Raw genomic sequence first — 16,323 nt, 5'->3', positions numbered from 1 at the left:
TGCTCTATGTCCATATCTGATATTTTTTAGGAAATGACTCTTCCACAACCACACTGTATTTTTTATTTGTTGAGTCACAACTATTTAACAGGCTGAAGTGTCATTATCAAATACTCATACTCATTCAGGCCAGACATAAGTTATATTGTATTATCAGGTCACGTAACATGTGTTTATGTGCTGTTCAACAGCTAGACAAACATTATCTGGCCAAAGATTCACTATCAAGAACTTACACTCATTGAAACCAATCACACATCATCGTTGTATTATCAGAACGCATCTAACATATGTTTACTCACTGATCAGCAGCCAGACAAAGATTATCTGGCTCTTCAGCAACAAGGAAATACATGAAATTGCATGCATTACTGTTTTCCTTGTATCACACGAAAAATAGTCAAGAGGTTACAATGTTCTGCTGGTTTTTCACTATCAGATCAGGTAGCGAAGTAAAGTCTGATTGGGAGCAGAGCTAAGACTTCCTGTTATTCAGTCTTGCTCACCTTACTATTTCAACACACTCACCAACTTATTCCAATTGAACTTTGTTTCTCAAAGTATTACAATTACTGCTGGGAGTTAAGAGTACAAATCCAACATCCAGTTCTCAAAATAAATATGATGCTTCTGATGATCAATGTATAGAATATTTACTGTTGTGCATACTGACTATCATTATAAAGTTATTTCAACATTTGGAATGTCACAATTATATTGATAAGGACTAAGCCTTTGTGTTGTCCTTGTGATGTCATAGGCATTGTTGCAGCCACTCTTGTTCTATAGCTCACACCATGTCTACAAAGCAGGGGCTGATGACAAGGCATAAATGGCCCAGCCAGCAGGTACTGCGAACATCGTACATTGTTTATCATCATCCTGGTTTGTAGATACACTGCACCCATCCATTTCATAATACATGAGCATGGATAAAATGTACATCCAAACAGTAGATTATCTAATTCATTCCAAACATGAACTTTTTATAGTAGTGATCATCATTTGTTGGTTTGAAACATGCCTGTGCAGCACATCACTGCACCAAAGTGATACATTACACTACAAATTGTAAGACATGGTGCACAAGATGGTGCCCAGATGGTGTGGACATAGCTCATGTTCACACACTGCTCTACAAACATTAGCGTGAGATGTGCCCAAGGCTTGCACCACTTGGTGAATGGTAGTAGACTGTTCCATTGTGGAGTGTTCCAAATCATCTTCCTCAAAGGCAATCATTTGAACTGAGAGTACAGATCGCTGGCATCCATTTTTGACACCTAATACCTGATAGAAATATGGAATAATTGGTATAGTATTCAGAAGGGCTACCATATATACAATAAATTTCTCAATACCTCACAGTACTACTGTATGAACAAGGGAGTGTAATAAGTACAGCAAATGCACTTGGTTGCACATACACGCCACAATTTTGGAGAAACTCAAGGCAGTAAATACTGTACCTACATGCAACTTTCTGCTCTTCCGTAGTTTACCCTCAGCTGCTGCAAATACAGACTATTCCTGTTGGGAAAACTTTTCCTAATACAGCTATGCAGCAGCTCTGCCATTGCTATCAACTTTGCTGTATGTAAGCAACATGCTGGTAAGTTTGTTACTTATGCACTGATTTTTATCACAACAGTGATGCTGAATTGGTACAAAACATAGCTATTCATGTATGATGAGAACAAAGAACTATGGAATAAAGCAATACTTGGGCAGGAATGCTATGTGGCACAGTCTGGGAATTAACTTTACACCAGTGCCTATTAGATTACATAATTCATTAGGCTACCAAACACAGTCAAGAGATGTGTTGATGACATCACTGTTCTCAAACTTTGATGCTCCATAGCATCAAAACTAAGCACTTCCAAACCAGGGTTCCTACTTTAAAACTAACCAGTTTGCCATCCTACACAGCACATTAGACACCGTCAGTGGTTTTTTTATACATACCATTTATAGACTTATTGTTAAATACAAACAATGGAATGAGAGAAGATAATCAGTCACTGTAAATGAAGATGCTGAGCAGTGAACAGGCACATGAAAAATTACAGGAACATGATTAGCTTAGCTTAGGAACTGGCATCCTTCTTCTAAACAAAAAGACATTCACAGCTACATTGTTTGATGCTTGAACCACATTTGGTTATGAAAATATATTAAATCAATACATCTTCATGTCATAATCAGTCCATCTATAAATAATGATGATGATGTTTGGTTTGTCAGGCACTCAATTGTGCGGTCATCACCGCCCGTACCAAGTCCCAATTTTTACACAGTCCAAGTTTCACACAATCCAGTCTAGCCACTGTCACAAATGATGATGATGAAATGATGAGGACAACACAAACACCCAGTCCCCAGGCAGAGAAAATCCCAACCTGGCCAGGAATTGAACTAGGGACCCCGTGATCCAGAGGCAGCAATGCTAACCTCTAGACCACGAGCTGTGGACATCTGTAAATAAGAAGGAAGAGTAAAGAACACATTACGTGACAAGACAAGGATAGTAATAATAATGTACTAAACTTAATGTGCATTTCCAACAAAAAATGACCAAATGAATGGCTTACACAGATAAAATAAGCACATTAAACATGAACTCGAAACTCCCTGATGCAAAATATGCTATTTCATTCCCCGCAGTAAAGAAACAGTTCTCAATAACTGTACACACATTCATATGTGTAGTCTAGCTCAAAAAATGATTTGTCCAAAATCCAGTGAAGTTTTCAGCCTTTTTTTTATGCCTGTCAGTGACTCAATCTCTCTATTATTCTGTGAGTTGACCTTCACTCAAGAATAAAGTTACATTTTACCAGAACTTTCCATTACCAAACTGCAGAATTGTTCAGATGTAAGATACATTTGACATCAAATGCATAACCTCAAACAAAGTTAATAAATCAATATATTCCCAGGATTAACTATGAAGTAATACGCTACCTCATGAAAGAACTGAAGCACCTAGAGGACATGATTGAACGTCAATGTAACTTTGTACACTTGCACACCATTGGCGGGTATGTACTCGTAAATGACCAGATTTGCAGCTCTCTCCGACATGTAGAACAATTGCCAGAGTGCGTTAGTGTTGTTCATGTTTAGTGTTGGTACTAGGCCTTGGAGGGTATATGATGGGTGTGAAAAGTGTCAGATGTTGAATGTTCACTGTGAAGGACACAGAGATACCTTGTAGTCATATGAGACAGTATTATCAGCACCATACAAGGTTTGAAAGGAGTTCCATTGTGAGTCTCCTTTTAGCTGATTGTTTGAATCATGCAATATTAAGATTTGTGGCAATTCAGATGTGACAGTAATCTGATGTTGGGCTGCATGGAAACATGAGGGCAGGAAAGTGTCAATCCTGTACTTGTTGTCAAGGTTCTGGTCGATAATGTCTGACCTGCTCAAGGGAGGACTGCTATATCGTGCAGCAAGCACATAGTAAACCCTTCACATCTCCACCTGTCATCCAATAACAACTAATGGGCTCTCTGCAACATTCTGTGTCATCCTACACCATAGGTTGGAGATTAGCAGCAGCCAGACTAGGGAGTTACTGAGCCTACTGTGTAGGCTGCCATTAATTCCACAACACAAACAGTTGTGTTTCGACCAGTGCCATGACTAGGAAGCATGGACTGCTGATGAATGACATCAAATTGTGTTTAGTGATTAATCTTGGTTCTAAAATACTCAGGATGAGCATTATCTGTGAATTTGGTGACAACCTGGCGAGAGATCCAAATCTTATAACATTTTGGAGAACCACAGCTGGTTACTCTCGGTGTCACAGTGTAGACAGCCATCAGGTATGGCTTAAGTTCATGGCTGTTAGTGATCAAGGGAACTTGAGTGGCACAGCAGCATGTCATGGGCATCCTACATCCTCATGTGTTACCTCTTTGGAACAGTATTGTGATGCCATTTATCAAAAGGGCTGCGCTCATCCATACATGGCAAGTGTCCCTGTGAACTGTGTTAAATCTGTTCCCAATAGAGCACTCATAAGACTATCTGGAATGTCACTTCCATCCCAGTGCCAGTATCCAAGATATTGAGGATCAGTTACAACAGCGATTGACCAGCTCTCCTCAGGAGAGGATTCGACATCTTTATGACACACTTCCCAACTGAATCACTGCATGCATCCAGGTCAGAGTTTGTTATATACCAGAACTTACTGACAAGGTGCAGTTACAAAAAATCAGCCATCAGGTATGGCTTAAGTTCATGGCTGTTAGTGATCAAGGGAACTTGAGTGGCACAGCAGCATGTCATGGGCATCCTACATCCTCATGTGTTACCTCTTTGGAACAGTATTGTGATGCCATCACACACATCATGGATAAGTGGACTCATACTGCCAAGTCCTGTATGAATCTCAATGTTGTAATCACTGAAATAATATCACATAACCTATGCTCTCAAACTGCGAAGCTTCATTTCGTTACCACCTCCCCCTGTGGGTGCTTAACTTTTTTTTTTCTTTCCGGGCAGTGTATATTAAAATAATGTTGGACAGTGTGTTATGGACTAATTTACTAGTGGAGAATCAGGAAAACTTAAGAGCACAATGTTTTGAAAGTGATCAGATCCAAAAAGAATGGTTTTGTGACAACATTTAAGTAAGAAATGGTCTATTTTTAAAATTCAAGAATGGAGAACAGGAGAGACAGGCCTACTTCATGTGCTGTGCAACATGAAATCACCAAGTTTTCACATAAGAAAGGACTTTACACTACTATGCAAACTGAAGAGGAAATAAAACAAGTTTGTTATATACCAGAATTGACTAACAAGGTGACCAGTGCTCTGCAATTATGAAAAATGACCAATCATGGATAAGAAATCTGTATTTACATTGATACTCCATGAGTTACCTTTCAGTGTGTAGCAGAATACTTCTGCCACAACTGTGGTTTTCTTCCTGCCCCATTCCAGATTCAAATAGTCTGCAGAAAAGGTGTGTCAGAAAGCTTCCTTATGAGATTGAATTTTCTGATTTTCTCTTCTTAGTTGTTTTGCAAGATGTATGTTGGAGAAAGTAAAATTTGCCTGACTCCTCTTGGAATTGAAGGTCCTGAAATTTTGAAAGTAAACCTCTCTGTGGTATTGTAACTTTCCAGTTTTTCAGCAAACAGCCCCATAAGCAAAACTTGTATACTACCTTGAACTTCATTATATATTAAGCTTGTTATGCAAACAAAAAAATATCTGTGCAAATAAGAAATACATTGTTAACTGAAAAAAATTATACTTAGCTCTTGTATTCATCCTGAATGTTTGTATTCCTTTATGGTCTTTCCTTGGGTCCATTTATTTAAATAACGATAACGATTTTTCAGTGTGTTGATGTTGTAAATATTAATTTTCATTGGATGTGTTTCCCACAAAGTTCTCTTTTTATTTATCAATGTGGAAAGTCTTACGCATGATATACTACATTAGTGACCGTTCTCCATATCTCACATCAATTATGTACACTCTCCATGAGTTCTCTCAAAAACTACTACTTTACAAACATGCCAAAGTTGATGCCCAGAAAAAAGAAAATAGGTACAGTTGAGTGGTTTAGTGAATTAATTTTGTAATTTACAGACCTTTTGCTATTCCAAACTATTTTCTTCCAAATATTGTTTGATAAATTATAACTGTAAGATTTACTTTGTAATGTTCTTCAACAATTTTTGTGAGATATTAAACTGACCTCTATTTTAATCATGGTCAACTTTGTTTATACAATCTACAAATTTTATATAAACTGGCAATAACATGAAAAGCATTTCTGAAGAAGAGGAATTTGTTGACTCTGAATATAAATTTAAGTGTTAGGAAGTATTTTATGAAGGTAATGGTATTGAGTGTAGTCGTGTATGAAAGTGAAATGTAGAGGATAAGCAGTTCAGATAAGAAGAGAATAGCAGCTTTCCAAATGTGATGCTACAGAAGAGTGCTGAAGTTAGATGGTTTAAAGTTCTTATTTTTATTCTCTCTATTATTTAATGAGCATTTTATTAATGTGATTGCATATTATTATTAATTGATTATTATTTATGCTTTGGTTTAGCTATTCCTTTTCACTGTTTGCTCCTTTTAGTTAAGTTGAGTCCTTTTAATTATGTTTGTGGTGGTTATGAAGTCTATATTGCTTACTGTTCTCTGTAAGTTAAAGAATACAGTAATACCATATGCCTTTCACAGCAGCAGATCTCGTTGAGTCTCCTTGCTGGAATTTCTCCACCTGAATTTGCTACAGATAATTTATCACTCTAAGGAAGTAGATTGGAATAGTCAAGTGCTATGCTGTGTCATGTGTATAAAATGTAGCATCCAACTTTAGTTTGTGAAATTATTTAGATCTTTGGAGAAATATTCTTGGCGAATCCCAAAACCATGTAAAAAACTGCAGGTTCACACCATCAAACCACACAACACTTCTGAACGACTTGCGTCTTTATAATCACTGAATATTTCTTTTGAAATGATTAAGGATTATGAACTCTACACATCTGATACTCCTTTTGTGCCTTTATATGTATTTATTTACTTTATGGGAGCCTTTATATTTTATGAAGTAACAGCTTTTCATGAGATGAGAAAACATTTTATTTTCCAAGCACAGATAAAAAAACTAACAAGAATAAACAACTTGTAACCAAGTCGACTACGGCAAAGATAAATATGTATCAGCTGCAGCTTTCACCCGCTGTTTTTGGCGCAGTGGATAAATGACGTCGCCACATCAGCCCCCCTCCTTTTGAAACCGGGTGCACCAGGTATGTGGGGAAACTTGCACTTGATTTTTCTACCAGCTCTCGTGAAGACATCTGGTGCAGGCAATGGCTGCTCCTGTTCTGCACTTGCTGCTTCGTTGTCCTCTTCTGAAACTGAGGGCTCGGCGAGACTCAGCTGTTTGTTTGGCCTCCACATTTGAGGGTGATTTTGCAGACCAAGGAAGGAGTGTACCCTCTTCGGTGTAAGCAGGTTTAAGCTGCTCAATTGAGACTGTCTCTTCTTTACCATCCTTATCGATTTTGAAGCTGTGGCTTCCTCTTGTGATTACCCTGTGTGGTCCAGAGTAAGGCGAAACAAGCGGCGGGCACACCGTATCATCCCTAAGCCACACATGGGACGTTGCTTGCAGGTCTTTATGTACAAACACTCTCCGGTCTCCATGTCTGACAGGGTCAGTGGGTTTGATGTTTCTCATTCTAACGCTGAGTTGTCTCGCGAATTGCATGCATAGCTCAGGGGCGAACGGCTGCGTAGATGCTGGAACGATAAATTCTCCAGGAATCCTCAATTGCTCGCCATAAACCAGTTCTGCGGAAGAGCATTGTAAGTCCTCCTTCATGGCCGTTCTCAATCCGAGTAGGACCAGCGGTAGTGCTTCAGGCCATGAAGTGGAACTACACATTAATGCAGCTTTGACCGTGCGGTGTAGTCGTTCCACCATTCCATTACTAGACGGATGATTGCTTGTGGTGCGTAGGTGCTTGCACCCGCACAGTAGTAAAATTTCATTGAAAAGTTGGCTTTCAAACTGCCTTCCGTGATCTGCTGATATGTTTTGCGGAACACCAAACCTGGAGAACCATGAATGCAACAGTGCTTTTGCAACCGACTCCGCAGAAATGTCTTGTATTACAACTACTTCTGGCCACCTGGTAAAACGATCAATGATTGTGAGCAAATAGCGTTGTTATGAAGAGCATGATAGCGGGCCCACAATGTCCACATGTATATGTGAAAATCTTGCAGATGGCATCGGGAAGTCAGCAATAGGTGCAAAGACATGTCTGCTGATTTTATTACGCTGGTATGTTAGGCATGCACGCGCCCATGCACGACAATCTATTTGTATTCCAGGCCACACTACTTTGGAGGAAACTAACTTGGCCGTAGCTCGTACTACTGGATGTGATAGGTTATGTAGTGCACTATAAATCTCGCGACGATAATGTTCTAGTATGTAAGGTCGCTCCTTTCCTTTTGCTACATCACACCAAATTCCGTCTGGAACATTTGGGACAGACACACGTCTGAGCTGCAGCACAGTTCTCTGTTCCTCTATTAGACGGCGCAAGAAAGGATCTTCTCATTGTTTAGACGCTAACTCGGTCCAACGAATTGAATTTAAACTGGCACAATTCCTAGACAGGCAATCTGCGACCAGGTTGTCTTTTCCTGAAATGTGACGCACGCCAGTTGTGAACTGTGCAATGTACTCGACTTGCCTGCACTGACGTGGTGAATTGAGCTCTGTGTCTCGTTGAAATATAGCTACTAATGGCTTGTGATCGGTAAAAATTGCAAAGTGCCTCCCTTCGACAGACGTGCGAAAATGCTTTATGGCTAAGTAAATAGCAAGCAACTCACGGTCAATAGCACTCCATTTTTGCTGCTGTCGAGTCAGGTTTTTAGAGAAAAATGTGAGCGGCTGCCATCTGCCATCAACTTCTTGCTGTAGCGCTGCACCCACTGCTGTTTGGCTCGCATCAACCATGAGCGCTAAAGGAGCACTCAGTCTTGGATGTCCCAGTAGTGTTGCTCGAGAAAGACATTTCTTTAAGTCATGGAAAGCTACTTCAGCATCTGGACTCCATGGAATTTTACGATTTCCTGTTGTATTTTTACCTGCAAGTAACGTTGTGAGTGGTTCTTGGGCAGCAGCTATTTTAGGTAAGTGACGTCTGTAATAGTTGAGCAAGCCTAAAAATCTGCGAAGCCCTTTGTAAGTTGTGGGAAGGGGCATCTGTTGTACTGCTTCAACCCGCTCAGGCAAAGGTGACAGGCCTGCTGCTCAAACCAAATATCCCAGGAACTTAACTTCGCGTTTTCCAAACGTGCACTTTGTTTCGTTAATAATTATGCCATACTCTGTCAGACGGCGGAAAAGCTGCCGCAGATGTTCGACATGCTGATATACAGAACCAGAGAATACTAAAATGTCGTCCATATAACAAAATACGAATGGTAATTCTCGAAGCACCTCATGCATGAATCTTTGCCATGTTTGGGCAGCATTTCTGAGGCCAAATGGCATAAAATTGTACTCAAACAAACCGAATGGTGTGATAACTGCTGTTTTTTTAATGTCAGATGGAGCCATGGGAATCTGGGAAAATGCTTTGGCGCAATCAATCACACTAGATATTTTGGCATTGCTAATCGTACTGTTAAAATCAGTCCCATTGGGTACTGGGTAGTGGTCGGGAATTGTGCGGGCATTGAGCGCCCTGTAGTCTCCACATACTCTGCATGAATTGTCTTTTTTACGGACCATGTGAATTGGAGATGCCCATGAACTATCAGACCTACTTACAATACCTGTTTTTAGAAGTCTGTCGACCTCAGCTCGCACCGCGAGCAGCTTTTCTGGAGGCAGACGCTGTGGGCGGAAAGCAACGGGTTGACCTTGTGTCGTGCTGATGTGGTGTTGAGTATTGTGTCTGCATTTCCTGGTTGCGTTGACAGGTTCGGTAAGTGCTGGAAAGTCTTGAAGCAGTTTACGAAAAAGTGATTCCTCCGACAGTGCTCTGATATTGCCTACAGTATACGAATCGTTACGACTGTCGGGTGTCCTCTTGAGTAACGCACACGTGTGCGCCCCGCTTAGTTGCGGGTACGAAATTGTATCACAATATCCTGACGCGGATGACGTGGTAGAGGAGCCGGAAATCTTCGTGCGGAAAGACATGGGCACATCGCACTGCATTTGACCCGACGCGGAAGACACAGTAGGCAATATCCCTTCTGTGGGAACTGTCACCAAACGACGGTTAACCAGGTCGGGCATAAGTCGGTAGTTCCGTAAAAAGTCCGCTCCAATTATAGGACTCGGCACATCAGCAACCACAAAAGTCCATTTTGGATGGAAGTTGGAATTCAGATGTAATGCCAACTGTTTCTCACCATAGGTAGATATTCTGGAATTGTTTGCCGCAGTCAGCACATGTTGCATTGTTGTTGTGAGTATATCACCTCTCTTTCTTGGATAAACACTGACTTCTGAACCTGTGTCAATCAGAAACTTCTCACCTGAAGAGAGGTCCAACACGAACAATCAGTGTGATTGGTTGACTGCAGATACCGTGGCGTTTTCACCTCTTTGAATCACGCTATGACTCGGGCGCCTATGTTGTTGTTGATGAACGTTAGCGCCCTTTAACGCCCGCCTTTTAAGTTTGGGTAGCTGCAGGGTTGAATACATTGACGGGCAGTGTTACTGAACTGTCTGTGGTACCAGCACCATTGATCTGTCGAATCCTGTTGGATAGCATTTCTTCATCTTTTCCAACTGTGACTTCGTAGCTGCTGGTGGTGTGAAGTTACTTGCACGTTGAGTTTTGCCACTTGTGCTGCCAGTTGCTGTATGGTGGGTTCGGTCGATGAGCACTGCTGTTGGGAAGTATTATTGCATGTTCCTGGCTCACTGACGTCAGATTCCATCACACTACACGTTTTTGGGCCTCTATCCTGGCTGTAGTTGAATTCGGAACACGCAGAAACTTCGGTTAAGGTGTTTGCGATGGTGTCTGCCTTTTTTGCGATGGTGTCTGCCTTTTTTGCTAAGACTTGCAATGGTAAGTCTGTTTCTGCTGCAATGACAGCACGGATGTTGGCAGGAAGTTTACGAAGCCATATTAGACATAAAGACTCTTCAGGTAGGAGTTCCAGGCCGGCTAATGTACGTAAGACTTTGAGTACTTGTGACGGAGTGTTGTCGCCCAAATCTTCATATGCGAAAATTTTTTGTAGTCGCAAATCTGGTGACAACGTATAATGCTGTATGAGAGCTTCCTTTAGCACAAAGTAATTTTGTTGCGACAAGGTTTCTTCTACCTGCTCTATCACTTCTAAATTTAGATGTGAAACCACTATATTAAATTTGTCAATGTTGTTAGACACCCCACGCTGCCGAAATATGCATTCAGCCTGCGTGAACCAAAGCTAGGCGCGCGTCGGCCAGAACGCGGAAAGCTTAACATTTCCGTGTCGAGCGTAGGTACTCCCATCTTTTGCGTTAACATCTGTCGTTCCGTTTTGTGGTGAATCAAAGGGCATGGACCGTGATCCTTGGTCGAACAGACTGTAGTCTTCAATCTTGATTCCACTGCCCCATGCTTTTGTCTCTGAATTCATTATTCTCGTCAGTATATATATTTTCTTTATGCTTCTGCTACGATTTTTCGGGGTCACCACTATGGGAGCCTTTATATTTTATGAAGTAACAGCTTTTTCATGAGATGAGAAAACATTTTATTTTCCAAGCACAGATAAAAAAACTAACAAGAATAAACAACTCGTAACCAAGCCGACTACGGCAAAGATAAATATGTATCAGCTGCAGCTTTCACCCGCTGTTTTTGGCGCAGTGGATAAATGACGTCGCCACAACTTCAATACCATAAAGTATAGGTTACTGCCTTAATGGCGGCTTCCAACAATCTCCTCTCAAGCCAACATAGAACATCTCTCTTCCATTGTCCAACATGGAATAATTATCTCCTTGTTGTAGCTTAATACAGTCTGTATATCTTTGTTATCGAGTTCACATGAAGATGCTTAAATTCCACAGAGTATTTATCTCTCGCGCAGGTATTTTACATTTTTCATTGTATTAATAGTCTGTTGCACATTATTTATGGGGATTTGCATCATGAAACGCTACAGTGGGGACATATAACTAATGAGGAAGTTGTTGTTGTTGTGGTCTTCAGTCCTGAGACTGGTTTGATGCAGCTCTCCATGCTACTCTATCCTGTGCAAGCTTCTACATCTCCCAGTACCTACTGCAACCTACATCCTTCTGAATCTGCTTAGTGTATTCATCTCTTGGTCTCCCTCTACGATTTTTACCCTCCACGCTGCCCTCCAATGCTAAATTTGTGATCCCTTGATGCCTCAAAACATGTCTTACCAACCAATCCCTTCTTCTAGTCAAGTTGTGCCACAAACTTCTCTTCTCCCCAATCCTATTCAATACCTCCTCATTAGTTATGTGATCTACCCACCTTATCTTCAGCACTCTTCTGTGGCACCACATTTCGAAAGCTTCTATTCTCTTCTTGTCCAAACTGGTTATCGTCCATGTTTCACTTCCATACATGGCTACACTCCATACAAATACTTTCAGAAACGACTTCCTGACACTTAAATCTATACTCGATGTTAACAAATTTCTCTTCTTCAGAAACGATTTCCTTGCCATTGCCAGTCTGCATTTTATATCCTCTCTACTTCGACCATCATCAGTTATTTTACTCCCTAAATTGTAAAACTCCTTTACTACTTTAAGTGTCTCATTTCCTAATCTAATCCCCTCAGCATCACCCGATTTAATTTGACTACATTCCATTATCCTCGTTTTGCTTTTGTTGATGTTCATCTTATATCCTCCATTCCGTTCAACTGCTCTTCCAAGTCCTTTGCTGTCTCTGACAGAATTACAATGTCATCGGCGAACCTCAAAGTTTTTACTTCTCCATGAATTTTAATACCTACTCCGAATTTTTCTTTTGTTTCCTTTACTGCTTGCTCAATATACGGATTGAATAACATCGGGGAGAGGCTACAACCCTGTCTCACTCCTTTCCCAACCACTGCTTCCCTTTCATGCCCCTCGACTCTTATAACTGCCATCTGGTTTCTGTACAAATTGTAAATAGCCTTTCGCTCCCTGTATTTTACCCCTGCCACCTTCAGAATTTGAAAGAGAGTATTCCAGTTAACGTTGTCAAAAGCTTTCTCTAAGTCTACAAATGCTAGAAACGTAGGTTTGCCTTTTCTTAATCTTTCTTCTAAGATAAGTCGTATGGTTAGTATTGCCTCACGTGTTCCAACATTTCTACGGAATCCAAACTGATCTTCCCCGAGGTCCGCTTCTACCAGTTTTTCCATTCGTCTATAAAGAATTCGTGTTAGTATTTTGCAACTGTGACTTATTAAACTGATAGTTCGGTAATTTTCACATCTGTCAACACCTGCTTTCTTTGGTATTGGAATTATTATATTCTTCTTGAAGTCTGTGGGTATTTCGCCTGTCTCATACATCTTGCTCACCAGATGGTAGAGTTTTGTCATGACTGGCTCTCCCAAGGCCATCAGTAGTTCTAATGGAATGTTGGCTACTCCCGGGGCCTTGTTTCGACTCAGGTCTTTCAGTGCTCTGTCAAACTCTTCATGCAGTATCTTATCTCCCATTTCATCTTCATCTACATCCTCTTCCATTTCCATAATATTGTCCTCAAGTACATCGCCCTTGTATAAACCCTCGATATACTCCTTCCACCTTTCTGCCTTCCCTTCTTTGCTTAGAACTGGGTTGCCATCTGAGCTCTTGATATTCATACAAGTGGTTCTCTTCTCTCCAAAGGTCTCTTTAATTTTCCTGTAGGCAGTATCTATCTTACCCCTAGTGAGACAAGCCTCTACATCCTTACATTTGTCCTCTAGCCATCCCTGCTTAGCCATTTTGCACTTTCTGTCGATCTCATTTTTGAGACGTTTGTATTCCCTTTTGCCTGCTTCATTTACTGCATTTTTATATTTTCTCCTTTCATCAATTAAATTCAATATTTCTTCTGTTACCCAAGGATTTCTATTAGCCCTCGTCTTTTTACCTACTTGATCCTCTGCTGCCTTCACTACTTCATCCCTCAGAGCTACCCATTCTTCTTCTACTGTATTTCTTTCCCCCATTCCTGTCAATTGTTCCCTTATGCTCTCCCTGAAACTCTCTACAACCTCTGGTTCTTTCAGTTTATCCAGGTCCCATCTCCTTAAATTCCCACCTTTTTGCAGTTTCTTCAGTTTCAATCTGCAGTTCATAACCAATAGATTGTGGTCAGAATACACATCTGCCCCTGGAAATGTCTTACAATTTAAAACCTGGTTCCTAAATCTCTGTCTTACCATTATATAATCTATCTGATACCTATTAGTATCTCCAGGATTCTTCCAGGTATACAACCTTCTTTTATGATTCTTGAACCAAGTGTTAGCTATGATTAAGTTATGCTCTGTGCAAAATTCTACAAGGCGGCTTCCTCTTTCATTTCTTCCCCCCAATCCATATTCACCTACTATGTTTCCTTCTCTCCCTTTTCCTACTGACGAATTCCAGTCACCCATGACTATTAAATTTTCGTCTCCCTTCACTACCTGAATAATTTCTTTTATCTCGTCATATATTTCATCAATTTCTTCATCATCTGCAGAGCTAGTTGGCATATAAACTTGTACTACTGTGGTAGGCATGGGCTTTGTGTCTATCTTGGCCAGAATAATGCGTTCACTATGCTGTTTGTAGTAGCTAACCCGCACTCCTATTTTTTTATTCATTATTAAACCTACTCCTGCATTACCCCTATTTGATTTTGTATTTATAACCCTGTAATCACCTGACCAAAAGTCTTGTTCCTCCTGCCACCGAACTTCACTAATTCCCACTATATCTAACTTTAACCTATCCATTTCCCTTTTTAAATTTTCTAACCGACCTGCCCGATTAAGGGATCTGACATTCCACACTCCGATCCGTAGAATGCCAGTTTTCTTTCTCCTGATAACGACGTCCTCTTGAGTAGTCCCCGCCCGGAGATCCGAATGAGGGACTATTTTACCTCCGGAATATTTTACCCAAGAGGATGCCATCATCATTTAATCATACAGTAAAGCTGCATGTCCTCGGGAAAAATTACGGCTGTAGTTTCCCCTTGCTTTCAGCCGTTCGCAGTACCAGCACAGCAAGGCCGTTTTGGTTAATGTTACAAGGCCAGATCAGTCAATCATCCAGACTGTTGCCCCTGCAACTACTGAAAAGGCTGCTGCCCCTCTTCAGGAACCACATGTTTGTCTGGCCTCTCAACAGATACCCCTCCGTTGTGGTTGCACCTACGGTACGGCCATCTGTATCGCTGAGGCACGCAAGCCTCCCCACCAACGGCAAGGTCCATGGTTCATGGGGGAAGAATGAGGAAGTACTGAATCAAATTGGGAGAAAATATATTTGTGGAAGAACTTGAGTAAAAGAGGGGATCAGTTGATGGGATGTATCCTGAGGAATCAAGGAATTTTCAGTTTGGTAATAGAGAGAAGTGCGGGTGGTAACAATTGTTGAGGAGAACGAGGTTTGACTACAAAAAGCAGGTTCTAATGTGTGGAGGTTGCATAACTTATGCTGAGATAGAGTGGTTACCACAGGGTAGATTAGTGTGGAGAGATGCATCAAACCAATTTTCGGACTGAAGACCACAATAGCAGTAACATACACAGTGAACCACAACTCTACCAACAAACTTTCAGAGGTTGTTCAGGGGCGCTTTCCAAGTATTTCGGTACAAGGAACTGATGGTCTCCAGACAATCATTATAGTGTAATAATGGAATTATGATTTATTTGGTTTGTTGCCACAGTCACCCTTTTATTCTGTGAAAATACCTTCACAAAAGTGAAGAAGCAATAAAATGAAATAACCAAAAAGTACAGCACATAAAACACAACAGAGAGTAATGCAACATCCTTCAGAAGAAACACATAGCCTTTTATCACAGTGTGTTCAATCTGTTCTGTCAGTGTACAGTAAAGCACATTACAAATGATACACTCAAGAAGTCTAGGAGTACTACACTGCGATAATACTAGGAACCAAGTCATGAAGAGTATCGACTGGAGTGTCATAAATTTGGCTCTTTACATGCCCCCCGAAGAAGTTGTCCAATGGTGTCATGTCTGGTGACTGAGCTGGCCATGCAACAAGACCATTGTGACCAGTCCATTGTTGTCCAAACAAAATGCAATTACACTCTAACAATCCACCAGACTGTGAGTACTGTATACCAAAATACTCAGAAAGTATTCCTGAGCAACCTGTGAAAGTTTGTCAGTGGAGTTCTGGTTCACCCTGTATAAGCAAAACATAAAACTAATATTTGTCAGAACTGTTAATTAAAACTTCACAAAATAATTACATGACACAATATATATTAAGAAAACCCATATTGTAGCAAAATAGGCTTAGCAGGAGCTCTCTCAAATGTCAAATACATGATATCTCACATCTCAGAAACTGGAAATGAACTGTTTGGAAACCCATGTCTCAAAAACTGGAAATTAACCCTCCAAAACCTCATCTCTCAATAACTTTTGTTGAACTACCCAACACCCTTGCCAACATTACAATGTACAGTGCCTCTCATCTGCCACTGGAGTTTGGAGAGGACTGCTGTAACATGTACCCTCATTGAAGAAAGTAGTGTAAAAAAAGTGCATGCTTCGTTGGATCTACTG

The sequence above is a fragment of the Schistocerca americana genome, chromosome 3, assembly GCF_021461395.2.
Source record: "Schistocerca americana isolate TAMUIC-IGC-003095 chromosome 3, iqSchAmer2.1, whole genome shotgun sequence".
Classification (NCBI taxonomy): domain Eukaryota; kingdom Metazoa; phylum Arthropoda; class Insecta; order Orthoptera; family Acrididae; genus Schistocerca; species Schistocerca americana.
This window is presented reverse-complemented; position numbering follows the sequence as displayed.